This window comes from Budorcas taxicolor, chromosome X (assembly GCF_023091745.1).
Source record: "Budorcas taxicolor isolate Tak-1 chromosome X, Takin1.1, whole genome shotgun sequence".
Lineage (NCBI taxonomy): Eukaryota > Metazoa > Chordata > Mammalia > Artiodactyla > Bovidae > Budorcas > Budorcas taxicolor.
In genome coordinates, this window is record NC_068935.1 from 71,566,207 (window position 1) to 71,584,613 (window position 18,407).

General features: G+C 35.0%; 1 protein-coding gene across 1 annotated transcript in view; it reads left to right on the forward strand.

Annotated features, from left to right (window-relative positions):
* Positions 1-18,407, forward strand: part of BRWD3 (bromodomain and WD repeat domain containing 3) — a 152,344-nt gene that overhangs the window by 36,911 nt on the left and 97,026 nt on the right. The gene's annotated exons all lie outside the window — the stretch shown is intronic.

An 18,407-nucleotide genomic window follows, 5' to 3' on the forward strand; every position in this document is an offset into this window, starting at 1 on the left:
CTGAAGGCTGTCTTTTCACCTTGCTTAGAGTTTCCTTTGTTGTGCAGAAGCCTTTAATTTTAATTAGGTCCCATTTATTTATTTTTGCTTTTATTTCCAATATTCTGGGAGGTTAGTCATAGAGGATACTGCTGTGATTTATGTCGGAGAGTGTTTTGCCTATGTTTTCCTCTAGGAGTTCTATAGTTTCTGGTCTTATGTTTAGATCTTTAATCCACTTTGTGTTTATTTTTGTGTATGCCTTTTCGAAATCCAGCTTGACCATCTGGAAGCTCAAGGTATACATTTCTTTCTGGAGAGTTTTTATCATAAATGGATGTTGAATTTTGTCAAAGGCTTTCTCTGCATCTATTGAGATAATAATATGGCTTTTATTTTTCAGTTTGTTAATGTGGTGTATTACACTGATTGATTTGCAGATATTTAAGAATCCTTGCATCCATGGGATAAAGCCCACTTGGTCATGGTGTATGATCTTTTTAATGTGTTGTTGGATTCTGATTGCTAGAATTTTGTTGAGGATTTTTGCATCTGTGTTCATCAGTGATATTGGCTTGTAGTTTTCTTTTCTTGTGGCCATCTTTGTCAGGTTTTGGTATTAGGGTGATGGTGGCCTCACAGAATGAGTTTGGAAGTTTACCTTCCTCTGCAATTTTCTGCAAGAGTTTGAGTAGGATAGGTGTTAGCTCTTCTCTAAATTTTTGGTAGAATTCAGCTGTGAAGCCTTCTGGACCTAGGCTTTTGTTTACTGGAAAATTTCTGATTACAGTTTCAATTTCCATGCTTGTGATGGGTCTGTTAAGATTTTCTATTTCTACCTGGTTCAGTTTTGGAAAATTGTGTTTTTCTAAGAATTTGTCCATTTCTTCCACGTTGTCCATTTTATTGGCATATAATTACTGATAGTAGTCTCTTATGATCCTTTATATTTCTGTATTGTCTGTTGTGATCTCTCCATTTTCATTTCTAATTTTATTGATTTGATTTTTCTCCTTTTGTTTCTTAATGAGTCTGGCTAACGGTTTGTAAATTTTATTTTTCCTTTCAGAGAACCAGCTTTTGGCTTTGTTGATTTTTACTATGGTTTTTTTTTGCTTCTTTTGCATTTATTTCTGCCCTAATTTTTAAGATTTCTTTCCTTCTACTAACCCTGGGGTTCTTAATTTCTTCCTTTTCTAGTTGCTTTAGCTGTAGAGTTAGGTTAATTATTTGACTTTTTTATTGTTTCTTGGGGTATGCCTGTATTGCTATGATCCTTCCCCTTAGCACTGCTTTTATAGTGTCCCACAGGTTTTGGGTTGTTGTGTTTTCATTTTCATTCATTTCTATGCATATTTTGATTTCTTCTGTGATTTTTTGGTTATTCAGCAGCGTGTTGTTCAGCTTCCATATGTTGGAATTTTTAATAGTTTTTCTCCTGTAATTGAGATCTAATCTTACTGCATTGTGGTCAGAAAAGATGCTTGGAATGATTTTAATTTTTTTGAATTTACCAAGGCTAGATTTATGGCCCAGGATGTGATCTATCCTGGAGAAGGTTCCATGTGTGCTTGAGAAAAAGGTGAAATTCATTGTTTTTGGGTGCAATGTCCTATAGATATCAATTAGGTCTAACTAGTCTATTGTATCATTTAAAGTTTGTGTTTCCTTGTTAATTTTCTGTTTAGTTGATCTATCCATAGGTGTGAGAGGGGTATTAAAATCTCCAACTATTATTGTGTTATTGTTAATTTCCCGTTTCATACTTGTTAGCATTTGTCTTACACATTGCAGTGCTCCTACGTTGGGTGCATATATGTTTATAATTGTTATATCTTCTTCTTGGATTGATCCTTTGATCATTATGTAGTGTCTTTCTTTGTTTCTTTTCACAGCCTTTGTTTTAAAGTCCATTTTATCTGATATGAGTATTGCTACTCCTGCTTTCTTTTTGTCTCTATTTGCATGGATTATCTTTTTCCAGTCCTTCACTTTCAGTGTGTATGTGTCCCTTGTTTTGAGGTGGGTCTCTTGTAGACGACATATATAGGGGTCTTGTTTTTGTATCCATTCAGGCAGTCTTTTGGTTGGGGCATTCAACCCATATTTTTAAGGTAATTATTGATAAGTATGATCCTGTTGCCATTTACTTTATTGGATTGGGTTTGAGTTTATACACCCTTTTTGTGTTTCCTGTCTAGAGAAGACCCTTTAGCATTTGTTGGAGAGCTGGTTTGGTGGTGCTGAATTCTCTCAGCTTTTGCTTGTCTGTAAAGCTTTTGATTTCTCCTTCACATTTGAATGAGATCCTTGCTGGGTACAGTAATCTGGGCTGTAGGTTATTTTTTTCATCACCTTTATTATGTTCTGCCATTCCCTCCTGGCCTGAAGAGTTTTTATTGAAAGATCAGCTGTTATCCTGATGGGAATCCCTTTGTGTGTTATTTGTCGTTTTTCCCTCACTGCTTTTAACGTGTTCTTTGTGTTTGATCTTTGTTAATTTGATTAATTAAAAGGGGTGTTTCGCCTTGGTTTATCCTGTTTGGAACTCTCTGGGCTTCTTGAACTTGAGTGATTGTTTCCTTCCGTATTTTAAGGAAGTTTTCAACTATTATCTCCTCAAGCATTTTCTCATGGTATTTCTTTTTGTCTTCTTCTTCTGGGACTCCTATGATTTGAATGTTGGGGTGTTTAACATTGTCCCAGAGGTCTCTGAGATTGTCCTCATTTCTTTTTACTCGGTTTTCTTTTTTCCTCTCTGATTCATTTATTTCTACCATTCTATCTTCTACCTCACTAATCCTATCTTCTGCCTCCTTTATTCTATTATTTGTTCTCTCCAGAGTGTTTTTGATCTCATTTATTGCATTATTCATTATATATTGACTCTTATTTCTTCTAGGTCTGTGTTAAATCTTTCTTGCATCTTCTCAATGCTTGTCTCCAGGCCATTTATCTGTGATTCCCTTTTGTTTTCAAGATTTTGGATCATTTTCACTATCATTATTGGAATTCTTTATCAGGTAGATTCCCTATCTCTTCCTGTTTGGTTTGGTGGGTATTTATCCTTTTCCTTTACTTGCTGGGTATTCCTCTGTCTCTTCATCTTGTTTATATTGCTGTGTTTGGGGTGGCCTTTCTGTATTCTGGCAGTTTGTGGAGTTCTCTTTATTGTGGTGTTTCCTCACTGGGGGTGGGGTTGTACGAGTGGCTTGTCAAGGTTTCCTGCTTAGGGAAGCTTGTGTTGTTGTTCTTGTGGGTGGAGCTGGATTTCTTCTCTCTGGAGTGCAATGAAGTGTCCAGTAATGAGTTATGAGATGTCAGTGGGTTTGGAGTGACTTTGGGCAGCCTTTATATTGAAGCTCAGGGCTATGTTCCTGTGTTGCTGGAGAATTTGTGTGGTATGTCTTGCTCTAGAACTTGTTGGCCCTTGGGTGGTGCATGGTTTCAGTGTAGGTATGGAGGCGTTTGATGAGCTCCTATTGATTAATGTTCCCTGGAGTCAGGAGTTCTCTGGTGTTCTCAGGATTTGAACTTAAGCTTCCTGCTTCTGGTTTTCAGTCCTATTTTTACAGTAGTCTCAAGACTTCTCAATCTATACAGCACCAATGATAAAACATCAGGTTAATGATGAAACGTTTCTCCATAGTGAGGGACACCTGGAGAGGTTCACAGAGTTACGTGGAGAAGAGAAGGAGGAGGAGGGAGTTAGAGGGGACCCAAGTGAGATGAGGTGAAAGCAAAAGAGGAGAGAGCAAGCTAGCCAGTTATCTCTTCCTTATGTGCACTCCACAGTCTGGACCACTCAGAGATGTTCACGGAGTTATACAGAGAAGAGAAGAGGGAGGAAGGAGACAGAGGTCGCCAGGAGGATAAAGGGGGGAATCAAAAGGAGAGAGACAGATCCAGCCGGTAATCAGTTCCCTAAGTGTTCTCCACCATCAGGGACACACACAGAGATTCACAGAGTTGGGTAGAGAAGAGAAGTGGGAGGGCGGAAATAGAGGCACCCTGGTGGAGAAAAAGGAGAGTCCAAAGGGAGAGAGAGCAGTCAAGCCAGTAATCTTACTCCCAAGTAAAAATGGGTATTGAAGATTGGGTTTTTAAAGGCACAAAATTGATAACAAATGCCAAAAAGCAAAGATTAAAATTCTAGAGTAGAATTTGGATTTTCAAAAATACAATATTAAAGAAAAGAAAAAGTTACAAAAATTATAAAACATATACATATATATGAAGTTTGCTTTAAAAAATAGATTCGCTTTTTTTTTTTTGCAAACTAATAGTAGGTTATAAAAATGAAAAATAAAGGAGTAATAGAGGACTTAAAATTTTTAAAAAATTGAAAAAAAGAATGATAGTAAAAATAGTAAAAATATATCTAGGACTTTCTCTGGTGTTGTTGTGGGCATTGTGGGGTCAGTTCATTTTCGGATAGTTCCTTGATTTGGCTTATATTTCTCAAGATCTATAGGCCCCTTCCTATATGGTCGGTACTAACTACAGGGTTTTAATCTATTGCACCTGTCACTTCCAAGGTGGTTATCTCTTTTAGCTTCTTCTATTTGCTGGTCTCTTCCATTTTAAAGGAGATCAGCCCTGGGTTTTCTTTGGAAGGAATGATGCTAAAGCTGAAACTCCAGTACTTTGGCCACCTCATGTGAAGAGTTGACTCATTGAAAAAGACTCTGATGGGAGAGATTGGGGGCAGGAGGAAAAGGGGACGACAGAGGATGAGATGGCTGGGTGACATCACCGACTTGATGGATGTGAGTTTGAGTGAACTCCAGGAGTTGGTGATGGACAGGGAGGCCTGGCGTGCTGCGATTCATGGGTTCGCAATGAGTCAGACACAACTGAGCGACTGAACTGAACTCAGTGTCTAATAGCCTCCCTGCCACAAGGGGGCGGTGGTGGACACTTTTTTAGCCTGGAGCGTCAGTTGTGCTGTTGGGAGGGAGGGACGCTGCAAACAAGAACACTGGTGTGTGCTTGCAGTATCTCGGCCACACTGGTTTTGCCCCCTCTCACTGCATGTGTGCTTTCCCTGTCTACACTGCTTAGGCTCTAGGTTGCTCTGCCGGGAACTGTCTGAGGCCAGCCCTGGGTTGTGTGCACTTCCCAGGTCTAAGGTGCTCAGGTTCAGGTACTCGAGTAGTCCTCAGAGGCGCAGACTCCTTTGGGTCTGCATTTTGTGCCCTTCCCAGGTCCGAGCAGCTCAGGTCATCAGGTGTTTGGCGAGCACGCTCACTGCGACTTATCGCCTCCCCCATCCCTGCCACTCAGTTTTCTGGGTGTACAGCCGGCACACCTTCTCAGGCGGACGTTGACCATCCAGAATCCCAGGACGTCTTAGTTAGCAGCGAAGCCTGCTTGCAGTTTGGCAGATCATGCCTCTCTGGGGCTGTGATTACCCCCTTCAGGCTCCGGCTGCCTGTCACTGGAGTGGGATGGTCTGCAGCCTGCTACCTCTGCTCAGTCCTTTGTTCTGTGAGCAGGCCTGCGGGTATATTAGGTTAGGGCTTTTTGTTTAGCTCTAGTCAGCCCTTTGTTCTGTGAGTGGGACTGAGGGTGTCTTAAGTTAGGGCTTTTCGCGTGGTAGTTATCCCACAGTCTGGTTTGCTAGCCCAAGTTAGTTCCCTCAGATTGCCCTTGGGGCATTCAGGCCCAGTCCTTACTGTAAACAATGCAGCCCACAACTCCCTGCCCAGCCCCCGCTTGCTAGTTGTGGATGCAGATGTCTGTACTGCTTGTCCGCTGGAGGAGTTACCTTTGGGCACGTAATCTGTGGGTTTAAATTATTTATTTATTTTGCCTCCCAGTTATGTTGCCCTCCGTGGTTCCAAAGCTCACCACAGACTAGGCAGTGAGAGTGTTTTCTGGTGTTTGGAAACTTCTCTCTTTTTAAGACTCCCTTCCCAGATGGAGCTCCATCCCTATCTCTTTTGTCTCTCTTTTTGTCTTTTCTATTTTTTCCTACCTCCTTTCGAAGACAATGGACTGCTTTTCTGGGTGCCTGATGTCCTCTGCCAGCATTCAAAAGTTGTTTGGTGGAATTTACTCAGGGTTCAAATGTTCTTTTGATGAATTTGTTGGGGAGAAAGTGGTCTCTGTGTCCTATTCCTCTGCCATCTTAGGACCGCCTCTCTAATCTTATTTTCTTAAGAAATGGGACTTGGTCTGGTAAGACCTTTCTATTGTTAGTTCTAATCTTGTTCACTTAAGATGTATGTTGTGGGAGTGGGTCTGGTAAAAGTATATAAGGCCTTGATAAGACTAGCAAGTGGAGCACTCTCCATCCTCCTTCTTATGTCTATGTCAAAAGCTTTCTCTGTCCTTTTTCACTGTAATAAAACTTCCGCCACACAAAAGCTCTGTGTAATCAAGCCTGGTCCCTAATCCCAAAGCTAAATCTTCTTTGGAGGTCATAAATCCAACACCATTCACCATAAGCTATCACATGGAGGCTTATTTCTGGATTCTCAGTATGTTCCATTTCTATGTGGGTGTGTGTTTATACCAGTGCTATACTGTTTTACTATATCTTAGTAGTATAGTTTGAAATCTGAAAGTGTGATGCATCTGGCTTTGTTCTTTCTCAGGCTTGCTTCCATTATCCTTGTGTTTTTGTGGTTCCTGTACAAATTTTAGGATTGCCTTTTCTATATCTTTGAACTATGCCATTAAAATTTTGATAGTGGTTGCATTGAATCTATAAGTAGCTTTTGGTGGCATGGACACATTAATAATCTTTCCATCCATGAACATGGAATTTCTTTCCATTTGTTTGTTCTTCAATTTTTTTCAACAAAGTCTTACAGTATTTTTTTTTGCATAGATTTTTTGCATTATTGGTTAAATTTATTCCTAGATATTTTGTTGTTTTTGATGCTGTTGTGAATGGAATAAGCTGATATTTTGTTGAGAATTTTTTGCATCTGTGTTCATTAAGATATTGATCTGCAGTTTTCCTATGTCATTATCTGACTTTAGTATCAGAGTAATGCTGGCCTTGTAGAATGAATTTGGAAGTGTTCACTTCTCTACAATTTGAAAGAGTTTGGGAAGGAATGGCATTAATTTTTCTTAAAAGTTTTGGTGGAATTGGCCTGTGAAACCACCTGTTCTAGGGTTTTCTGTTTTGAGAGCTATTTGATTACTGATTCAGTCGGTTTACTCGTTATTGATCTGTTCAGATTTTCTGTTTATTCCTGCTTCAGTGTTGGTATATTCCTGCTTCAATGTTGGTAGGTTATGTGTTTCTAGAAATTTATCCATTTCTTCTAGATTATCTAAATGTTGGCATGTAATTGTTCATTGTAGTCTCTTATGAACCTCTGTGTTGGGTTGGCCAAAAAATTCTATCATGTTTTTCCCCAGAGATGGTTCTTAGTTGTCTTTAACTTGATTTGAAATAGTTTTGTTAGATTGTATTGTGTATAATGATGCTGTCATATCAGCGTGCATTAAAAAGACTTTTAAAAATTGGTGAATTTTTGTGTAGCCATTTTAGTATTGAAGATGAGGGAAAAAAGCAACATTTTGGCATATGATGCTTTATTATTTCAAGAAAGGTAAAAATGCAACTTAAAGACACAAAAAAAGATTTCTGCAGTATATTGAGAAGGTACTGTGACTGATCAAAAGTGTCAAGAGTGATTTGTGAAGTTTTGACCTGGATTTTTTCTCACTGCATGATGTTCCATGGTTTCAGAGACAAGTCAAAAGTGATAATGATCAAATTGAGACATTAATTGAGAACAGTCAATGTTATATCACATAGGAGATAGTTGACATACTCAGAATATCCAAATCAAGTGTTGAAAATCATTTATACCTCCTTGGTAGATTAATCATTTTGATGTGTGGGTTCCACATAAATTCAGTGAAAAAACTTTCTTGACCATATTTCTGCATGTTATTCTCTTCTGAAACATAACAGAAATGTTCTGTTTTTTAGAACAAATTGTAACATACTGAAAAGTGGATACTGTATAATAATGTAGAATGGAAGAGAGTGTGGGGTAAATGAAATAAACTACCACCAACCAGACCGAAGGCTGGTCTTATCCAAAGAAAGTGATGTTGTGCATATAGTGGGATTGGAAGGGAGTCGTCTATCATGAAAACCTTCTGGAAAACCAAATATTAACTCCCACAAGTACTGCTCCCATTTAGACCGTGGAAAGCAGCACTTGATGAAAAGTATCTGGAATTAGTCAGCAGAAAATGCATAATCTTTCACCAGGCTAATGTAAGACCACATGTTTCTTTGATGATCAGGCAAAAACTGTTATGGCTTGGCTGAGAAATTCTCATTGATCTGCCATATTGATCAGACATTGAACCTTTGAATTTCCATTTATTTCAATCTTGACAAAATTCTCATAATGGAAAAAAGTTCAGTTCCTTGGAAGACTGTTAAAAGGCACCTGGAATAGTTATTTGCTTAAAAATATAAAGCTTTGTGAAGATGGAATTATGAAGTTGCCTGAAAAATGGCAGAAGGTAGTGGAACAAAACAGTGATACACTGTTCAATAAAGTTCTTGGTGAAAATGAAAAAATGTGTCTTTAATCCAAAATCGAAAGAACTTCTTGGCCAACCAAATATTTCTGCAGTATTATTTGAGTCTTCTCTTTTTTATTCTTAGTCTAGCTACAATTGTCAAATGTTTATCTTTTTGAAGAACCAGCTCTTAGTTTTGTTGGACCTTTCTACTCTTTTTCTTGTCTGTTTCACTTATTTTCTCTCTAATCCTTATTTCTGTCCTTCTGCTGTTGGGTTTTACTTTGTTCTTTCTAGTTTCTTGAAGTGATATTCTATTTCTAATTGTTCTAATTTTTTGATACATTCTGCAGCATCTCATAGGGTTTGATATGTTTCCATTTTCATTTATTTACATATAGTTTTTTTAATTTCCTTTTTTTTTTTCCTTTTACAATTGGTTGTTCAGAAGTGTGTTGTTTAGTTTTCACATGTTTGTAGACTTGCCAGCTTTCCTCTTTTTGTTAATTTGTAGTTTTATACCATTAATGGTCAGAAAAGATAGTCAAAATGATTTTAGTCTTCTTAAATTTTCTAGGACTTATTTTGTGTCCTATCATATGATCTTCTAAGGAACAAGGGTCCTTTTTAATAGTCTTTTCCTTTAAGCTGTATGCTACAGTTAAGTAGTTAACATACCATTCTAATATGGAATTATAGTTTTCTAACTCTGTCCATTTTTAACCTTTACCGGAGTGTTTCATATGTTATCATCTTGCTTTTTAGTGTTTTTGTTTCCTCAGCTTGAAGAACTCCTTTTAGCATATCTTTTCAAAGCAAGTATACTGGTGTTGAACTCTCTCAGCTTTTGTTTGTCTTAGAAATCCTTTATTTCGCCTTCACTTTTGAAGGATAACTTTGCTGGGTAAAGTATTCTTGGCTGGCAGTGTTTATTTTTCAATAATTTGAATGTATCATTCCACACTCTCCTGACCTATGGAGTCTCTGCTGAGAAATCTACTCATAGCCTAATAGGATTTGCTTTGTAGATCATCTTTTTTCCTTTTGCTGCCTTTAATATTCTTTCTTTATCATTGATTTCTGAAATTTTCATTATAATGTGTTTTACAGAAGGTCTTTTTGAATTGTGGTAATAGGGTTTTCTATTAGCTTCATGTATTTGCATGTCCTTTCCCATGATTGCAGTCTTTTTAGCTGTTATTGTCCAATTAGTTTTTCATCAAAGGGGAGAGAAAAAAAAGAAAAAACTCAACTGCTATAATGCTAACGTCAATCCCCTAGTGCATTTTAAATTTGGATTCTGCTATTGATAGCTGTATCCTTGCAAGAAATCATGTTTACTATGAGATTTAAAAGAAATATTCATTTTATTTATTTTTAAGAGATGTTCATTTTAATTCAATACTTTTTATTAAGGATGTGAAATATAAAACCTTAAATTTAGTATAAGATAACTATTTTATATTTTATTACTAATTTCCCAAATTTTAAAATTATTTGCTACTTTGTAGTCTTTGTCCACTATCTGTTATATGATTGTTTCAACATGTTTTAGCAGGGGTTTCCTAATCTTTGGTTTTTTTTTTTTTTTTGGTCTAATAATATTCTATTTTTCATGTATGGAGATAATAGAAGGAAATGTACTTTGTGGTCCCTCCCGCCCCCCACAGAATTTGTGCATTTTCAATTGCAGTGATCCTTCTCTTTCTTCCTGCTTACTGACCTAGGTGCTTTGATATTATTGACTGGATTTAGGAGAACAGACTGTTGTCTTGAACAATTGTAGAAATAAGCTGATGTACTAATTAAAGTTTTTTGATGCAACCACCCGGTAATAAGTCCTTGATTTGGATTTGCTGTCCTTGTTATTGATTCTTCTAATATTTTTTAGGTCTTTTTTTTTTTTTTTACCATTTACTATTTGAAGGTCTAGCACTGACCTTTGAAGTCAAGATAATAAATAGTACATGTTGTGCTATACTCAACAAATGTTCTAAAATATGCACACTTTTTTTCTAACAGAATTTTACCAGCTATTGATACTTTTTAATTTTTTTCATATGAAATGATGGATGATCACTTAATGGAGAGGAAAGTGAAGAAAAGAGTAACATAAGAAAAGAAGCACATCCTTATAAAAAATTGAGGATGTCACAGCATGAGGAAGTTCAAGCTATTATTGAAGACTAGATGAAAAAAGTCAGTGTGATTCTAACTTTATTAATTTGAAATACAATGTTCTGTATTGTAATTTTGAAACAAATAGAACTTGATTACATGAAATGGTATGTTAATATCCAACATACAGTAGAATATTATTTGCTTTGCATTATGAGATTTTGTTTCTTTTTTCAAAGGCCATTATTATTCATTTCTCAATGTAACTAAATAGCATTTAAAATGTTAATAGAATAAAATGACAGATTTCAGGAGAACATTTATGTGAATTTTATTCAGTTTTAATTAATTTCTTTAATATGTTCTTCATAAAATTTGAGGCTTCTTAGGGGATTACTGTGTTCTCTCCCTTTTACTCTTCATTACCATTTCTAACTGATGTTGAGAAAACACAGTATATTAAGCCAAAATAAGTTTAAGTTACTGTTTTTTAGTGACACTAGTAAAGTTACCTATAAGAAAATTACCCAATGTTGTGATTAAGTATACTGGGTATCACATGAGGAAAAGACATGTAAAGCAGAAAGTGACCAGTAATTCACAATAGAAAACGTTTAAGTTAGGCAGGATATTTTAAAATATTGGATATAATGCAACAGAGTGAACTAGAAATTTTAACATAAAGAGATTCAAAACTTGAAATAGTATTAGTGTTTAAAATGTGATGAGTGGCTATATTTGGTCCTAAACAAACATATCTATTGGGAAGGTGAGGCATAGTAGTGCAAGTTAAATGTATTTACAAATCTATGGACCAAAATTTGGCTGTGTGACAGTGGGTAGAAATTGAGTGATAAATTTATACAGGATTATATTAAAGACTGGGCAGCATAAATGATGCTTTGCTAGTAGAGAGGTAAAAAAGCAGGATATCTAGATCAAACTAAAAATGAATGTCCCCCATCCCCCTCAACTCCAATTTAGTTATTATGTTGAGGCATTTAAAACTACTACTTCTGTTTGTAGAAAATGATTGCATGTTAACAATTTCATATGGTTAATCCATGCAAGAATACCCCCAAAACACATTTAAAGTTCCAGTTAGCATATGGGAAAGGAATTTATAGATTTATTTAAAAGGAATAGATGGGATAAATTAACTACTGAAGTTTTAACTGTTGGGGATAATTATATTTTGCTTTAGTCTTCTCTATCCAAGAGAAAGATTTCTAAACTGTAAAGGGTAGAGCTAGTGGGTGAAAAAAAATTTCAAGATATATGAGTGAGTACTTGGCTGCTTTAAGAGTTCCAAATGACTTAAGTCCTGGTATACTGAACTAGTTTAGGTATTATTTGTGCAGTCAGAGTAGACAAAAGAAATGGGAATACCGAATGAACAGGTATACAAAAAGCAACAAAGAATAGATCTTGAAATTATTGATGGGTGAATTTAGCTTTAACCTCAGGAAAATTTTAGACAAGCTTATTTAATAACTATTTGTGTACTTTTATTTTTTAATTTTAATTTTTCACTGGAGTATAATTGCTTTACCATGTTGTGTTTCTGCTGTACAACAAAGTGAATCAGCTGTGTGTATACATATATCCCTTCCCTTTTGAACCTCCCTCCTACCTCCCCGATCCTACCCATCTAAGTCATCAAAGAGCACTGAGCTGAGCTCCCTGTACTTTATAGCGGGTTCCCACGGTAGTGTATATATGTCAATCTTAATCTCCCAATTTGTCCCACTTTCCCCTTCTGCCTCTGTGTCCCCATGTCCATTCTCAATGTCTGTGTCTCTATTCCTGCCCTGGAAATAGGTTCTGCGGAAGACCTAAATAGACCTCTCTCCAAAGAAGACATACAGATGGCCAAGAGTCACACGAAAAGATGGCTCCACATCACTAATTATTAGAGAAATGCAAATCAAAACTACAATGAGGTATCACCTCACACCAGTCAGAATGACCATCATCAAAAATAACTACAAACAATAAATGCTGGAGAGGATATGGAGAAAAGGGAACCCTCTTGCACTGTTGGTGGGGAATGTAAATTGTGGAGAACAGTATGAAGGTTCCTTAAAAAACTAAAAGTAGAACTATATATGACCCAGAAATCCCACTTTTGGGCATATACCCTGAATAAAACATAATTCAGAATGACATATGTACTCCAATGTTCATTGCAGCACTATTTACAATAGCCAGGACATGGAAACCACCAAAATGTCCAATGACAGATGAATGGATAAAGAAGATATACATAAACACAGTGGAATATTACTCAGCCATAAAAGGAACGAATTTGGGGCTTTTATAGAGATGTGGATGGACCTAGAGTCTGTCATACAGAGTGAAGTAAGTCAGAAAGAGAAAAAACAAATATCATATATTAATGCATATGTGTGAAATCTAGAAAAATGGTACAGATGTGTACTTTAAGGAGGTTGTCACTGGAACTGAAATATGTATACTAAAAAGGAATGTCAAACTAACTAATCTGGCTAATGTAAGGTAGTGTAAGGCAGCTGTTTTAGAAATCTAATGTAGTAGAGGTATAGCTGGAAATAATCCCCTGTATTCTGTGCTGATTAGACCACCGGGATATTTTGCTCAGTTCTTACTGTTTTAAGAGGCTCAGATATTGATGAACTAGGTATTTCCCAGAAAAAGAAAAAAGGCAAACACAATAGTGTTTATGGTGAAAGTGTTTTTTCTATAGGGAATGATAGGAAAGGTGTTTGTAAATTATTGCTGTGAGTAATGTAAAGGGGGACCTCACATGTTGAGGGACAAAATTAAGGTGCAAATGATAGTGATTGTTAAATATTTCATGAATTACCGTATAGCAAAGGGATTTTACTTATCTTTTATGTGTAGCTCTCAAGGGCTAAACTGTTATTCTCTGGAAGTTATGGGGAAAGCAATTGAGTTCAGTTAAAGAAAGAGTCTCTCCAAAATTAGAACACTTTTTGAGAAATAATCTCTTCTTTATTAAAAGTGTATAGGAAGAGTCTGAAAGGCCTTCAAACAAATATGTTATAGAAAGGATAATTTTGTGGGGAGAGAATTTGGAGTAGAATTGGCAGTTCCCTAATTGGGCACAGTATCAGCATCGCTTGCAGAACTTATTAAAAAAAAAAAAAACATGTTGAGAGCTATATATATTGCTGTAGATAATTTCATTAAAATATCTTATTCATTCCTATAGTTGAGTAAACGATGAAAGCTTTTGCCCAGTAGAATAATGTAAATTCCACAAGGATAGGGATCTTATTTGATTTATAAATTGTATTTCCTGCATCTGTCACAGTGCTTAGCTCATAGTAGGTTGTGAACAAATATGTTTTAAGAAATATAGCAATAACTTTATTTGTAGCTGTTTATTAATTTTTGTGACTTAATAAGTTTATAAATACATAGAGTAAGTCTTGTTATTACTTGAATCTTTAAGCATTTTGGTCTCTTATTGAGTTAGTTCATATATCATTTTTTTAGAGAGCAGTTTGGAAGCTTATTCTACAAAAATTTAAAGAAAAAATTTAGACATAATGGACTCTGAATATAATATTTTGTACTTAAATACATTTTATGTGTATTTATATTTGACTAATTTGTCAACATTTTATTGTGACATCAAAGATGTTTCTCTCAAAAATTGTTAATAAATTTCAAGATAAAGTTGGCATGTTCACATCACTACTCAAGAGAAAATACTCTGTGATTGATTGTTTGAATCTTAGCTTCCTAGATAGAAAGGTGTCCTAATTAATGTGTGCTATTTTTCAAAGGTTGCCAAATCCTTTACAACAGTGGATGAAGAAGCAGATATTTTGTTCTGACTAAAATTATGTTGCTTGATTGCCCTATTCTTACCAGTGTTTTGAATGTTGTAATCTTACTTTTTTAACTTTGAGAGCTAAAGTCCTTAGTAAATAGAGGCTGAGATGACATTTACTCTTATTGTGTTTTTAAAATACTTTAATCAAGGTAACTAATTATATATACTAAAACTGTTACCTGCTTTTGAAATACTGTAGATATTAGAAGTCTAAATATTGAGAATGTGATAATGAATACTGGATATATTGGTGTAGAGTTTGTGGGAATTTTTTATTTGTAGTTATTTCTCATTAATACATCATTTTACTTTGTTAGAGTGAAAGTTTAAATTGCTCATCTCTTATCTTGAGAAGAAGAAACAATGTAGTGTTTTAATCATAACTGCCAATATCTTCATCTAAAGACCTGTTGCCATTTTTATCTTTTCTGAAATTGTTGTCACCAACAAAGGCAGGATTACATTTTTTTCCTTCCAGATTGAGTTGGTGTAGTGTATTCTTGGCTATCAAAATACTCATAGCTTTGGGATTTTGGAATGGTAAATATTTATGATGTGTGAAACAGCATGATACTTAACTATAAGATCTTAATTACATAAAAATGGATGTTTAGTTGTGAAAATACAATGAGACCTAGAAGAACACATCAAATGGTAAACTGCTTGTGATTATGAATGACTTTGTTTTTTGCTTCTTGTGTTTTTTGATTTCCTAATATGCACATGTTAACTTTTGAGAAATAAATGTTATTTTAAAAACCTTAAAAAAATAATTAAATGTGTTCAAATAGTGCATTTAATAGACATTTATTTTTAAAGATTTTTAAAAATTTGGCATATACTTTTTATTTTTGCCTGTTTTATTTTTATTTATTTTTAGTTGACATATAATTGATTTACAATATTAGTTGCAGGTATATAATTGATTCAAAATTTTTATTGATTATACTGCATTTATAGTTATTATAAAATATTGGTGATATTTCCCTGTGTTGTACAATATATATCCTTGTGGCTTGTATACATTGTAGTTTGTATCTCTTAATCTCCTATCCCTAAGTTGCCCTTACCCCCTTTCCTCTCTTCATTGGTAACCGCTGGTTTGGTTACTAATGGACTAGTCATACTTTCCATTTCCTCCTGGTTTAATCTTAGGAGATTGTACATTTCTAGGAATTTGTCCATTTCTTCTAGGTTGTCCATATTATTGGCATATAGTTTTCCATAGTAATCTTGATAGAGACATTTAAATACAACACAGTAATAATTGTGTATGTGTGTCCCTTTATTTTATTATTACTTTTGAGGAAAGGAACTTCAAGCAGCCTTCTCTCCCAAAGGAGCTATATATATTCATGCTGGAAGAATGAGATTCACTTCTTTCTAGTAAAATACTCAAGGATTGGTCAAAAGTGAACTCTTTTAAATTGTATTTTTATAGTCATTTATCAGCCATTACAAATTTCAGAAAATGTTCTTGATAAAATGCTCTTTAAAGGTGTGAGAAAAACAAAAAGCATCAGTGCTGAAAAATAGTGGTTAAATGGAGAGTACATGCAGAAGAGTGTTGACAGAACTCCTTATTGAATATAGAGCCTAAGGCCTGTTGACATTACCAAATGTCTGAGAAAAATGTACAAACATTATCATTTCACGTGATTATATATGTATCATTTTATATATAAAAAAGATTGCTGAGTTAGGAAACAAGGAATATTTGATGATTATGCTGTTGAATATGCAATATACCTTATATTGGAATTTTTTGAATAGCTGTTCATGGATTACAGAACCTACTTGTGTTTAAGATAAAAATGTATGTTTAAAGATTGTTAGTGAAAGTGAAAGTTGCTCAGTTGTGTTCAACTCTTTGCAACCCCATGGACTGTAGCCTGCCAGGCTCCTCTGTCCATAGAAATCTCCAGGCAAGAATACTGGAATGGATAGCTGTTCCCTTCTCCAGGGGATCTTCCCAACTTAGGGACTGAACTGAGATCTCCTGCAATGCAGTTGTATTCTTACTGTCTGAGCCACCAGGGAAGCCCATAGAAGAGTGTTTAAATGCAACTTAAAAAAAAAAATCTACACTTTTATCACAAAGTGGTTGGTTTCATTTTTCTTTTTCTTTCTGGTGTTTATGTGCATATATATGTATTTTTATATAATTTAAGTCATATATTTTGAAGTTCATATTTTTTGCTTTGTAGTTCATAATTGTTCCACACTGAGGTAGTTTCCAATTTTAATTATTAATTTTTATAGAATAATTTATCATATATTCTATAATTCTGATTCTTTCTCCATCTGATTTTCTGGTTTATTCTTCATGTTGATAATGTTGCTTTTAGTTCTTAAAGTTCAAATTGATTTTTAACCAGGGGCAATTTTTTTCCCCCAGGAGATGTTTGGCAATGTCTGGGGATGTTTTTGCATGTCACAGGTTTTTGGTGATGGGGTGTTAATAGCATCTGTTGGGTAGAAGCCAGGTATGCTGCTAAACATTGTAGCCCCCCTACAACAAAGATTCACCAGTCTCAAAGTTCCTAAGTCCAGTAGTTCCAAGGTTGAAAAATGTAGAAAAGCAAAGCAGAAGTAATGGTTGATTATTTCAAGGAACTCAGAGCAGTAAGAAATATTTGACTAGAGAACGAAGATAACTTCTATAATTTTCAGACTTTAATGCCTGCTCTTCCCAACTTAGAGTTGTGGATATTTCTAGAGTTTGGGATGGGAAGCAACTGCCAAAAAGGAATCTTCTTACATAGTACTGATGGTTATGGATTTTCTACCATTATTTACTTAGCATCTCAATATAAATACTCAGATCGCTAATGTGTTCTTATGTTTTGCATTCAAAGTTGGATTTTGCTATTCATCATTCATTTTTTATCATTTTGTCAATTTAAGGTGACTGTTAAGGTGACCTATGCCTGAAAAAAAGATTGAGATGTTGAAAGGTTTTTTATTTTTATTTCTGGCATGGTTCTAATTGTATTAATCACAGTTCTTGGCTTAATGTTGCCTTGCTTCAACATAAAGGTATTATTTATACTGTTATTTATACAGTATGGTAAAATTTTGCCTTGCCTCAAGATCAGAAGGTTTCTGTGTTTTGATTAAAATACAGTTTATGGGATGTGGAATACTGGAGGAATTTCACAGAGCAAGTAAATGCTTGTATATACTTACATAGGGAACAAGATCTTTGTTTTAGAGAAGTGAGAAGAATCCACGTAGTATTTGGAGAATTGTACAGATTTATGCTTTATTCTGGCTGCTTTTTAAGAAAATTAGATCACAAAACAAAAAAAGGAGACAGGATCTAAGTTGATCTTATAGGAGATGAAACCTCAAAAGTTCATTGATAACTAGAGGGGGAGTCTATAGTTTCTGAAATCAGAAATGGGAAAAACCTATAGATAAGTCTAGAAAGCACTGTTACTGAAAACCTATGTGGTGTTATAGGCTTCTTCCTCTTTTTACTGTATGAATCTCTTGTAATACTCTTAATAAATTTTTAGGGACAACTGTTTATGGTGTGGATAGGTGTGAGAAGGTAGGACGGGAGTTCATAGAATTTCCTATATAGTTTTTAAGATGTGTTATACTTAACCAAATGCTGTCTTTATTCTAAAGTTCCTTCATGTTATAGTAAGATTTATTTATATATTTAAAGTTACAGTTTCTTTGACTATAGTGAACCAAGGAAGGCAAAATGGGATTGTACTTGAGAAACCATAAGAAGGCAAACAGAAAATCAGACTTCTGGGACTTAAAGTATTCTTAGGGCTTTGTGGTAGTGAACTTGAGTTTGTAAAATCGTGAAATGTGTGATGGAATTTAGACTTCTCACAGCATAGAATTGCTGTTGTGTGTGTACCCTTTTGTTTCATCATAATATTGATGATTTAACTTTAAATGTAGTTTTTGCTTTTAGGTTTTAAGAAGTGAATCTTCT